Source organism: Photinus pyralis, unplaced genomic scaffold (genome assembly GCF_008802855.1).
Source record: "Photinus pyralis isolate 1611_PpyrPB1 unplaced genomic scaffold, Ppyr1.3 Ppyr1.4_LG6, whole genome shotgun sequence".
Lineage (NCBI taxonomy): Eukaryota > Metazoa > Arthropoda > Insecta > Coleoptera > Lampyridae > Photinus > Photinus pyralis.
Window position 1 is genome coordinate 12,041,417 of NW_022170663.1, and position 1,113 is coordinate 12,042,529.

Here is a 1,113-nt window from a genome sequence, read left to right on the forward strand (position 1 = left end):
TTCGTACGTACTTCCGAAACCGAAACACTTAATATGTATGGAGTTAGAGAACGCGTTCTTTCAAAAAATCGCTGATTAACCAGTTACCATAGGAACGTTGCGTTGGTACGACAATCCCTATGCTATGGTAACAAAAATAATTTGGAAACTGTCATTGCTAGTGTCATAATTTTGGTCGTGGGTGACAAAATGTGTATTTCATTTTGATAAAAAGCAGCCAAAGTAGGTAAAGAATTGATACCACCGAAATCCAAAAAAACTATATTAGCATCAGTACGATGCGTTTAAGAAGTAGTGCCGCATACAAATTGTGCAACAACCTACTGAAATTGCCTTGTTAGTAATTTCATCCTTCCGGGATTTTCGTCCAAATTTAATCCCGGCGGGACAAAAAGTGACACTTTAGTACTTGTCATAATGGAGTGAAGTTGTTACTTTAGTCTCGGAAGTACGAAAACATCATTTATGCTTCTATCACTATGGCAATATCATTTGTAGAAACCCAGTCGGCAGTAATGACAGTGGAAAGGGATGGAAGCAAGAGGGGGCTTGTGCTCGGACCCGCCTACCTCCCTCACGACCTTATCCACCACCAACCACAGAAGTTAGCAAACTAGTGTTAGCGGAAAGGATGGCAATGATGGAACCTGAGAACGTTCCAAAAACGGCAATAACTTTTAGATTGTATAAATTTTTATATACAGGGTGGCAATTTGAAAACTTACCACCCGCCATGTCTTAGTAAATAAACGAGATATTTAAAAAAATCAAAATCCGTTTCGGTAATCTGGAGGGGGAATCACAATGACATAGTTGGCGACGCAGCCCCTCTAACCCCCTGCGCCCCAGCCATCCGAACTTAAATCTTAAATAGTGACACCCCATGTGTGATACGTCGTTGGAAAGCTCTGAAAAAATGCTTTCAAACCATACCAAATAGCATTACATTTAGGCATTGAATAAAAAACACTATAAGAAGCCTAACCCCGTGGAAATTAAAGCGCGACAGAGATTGAACTGAGAATATATGGGAAAACTGTCAATAGTGTCGATTCTTGAACTGAGAAGAATGAGAATTTGCTTTCCTCCTATTTACCGCAAAGAGAGTTCGGT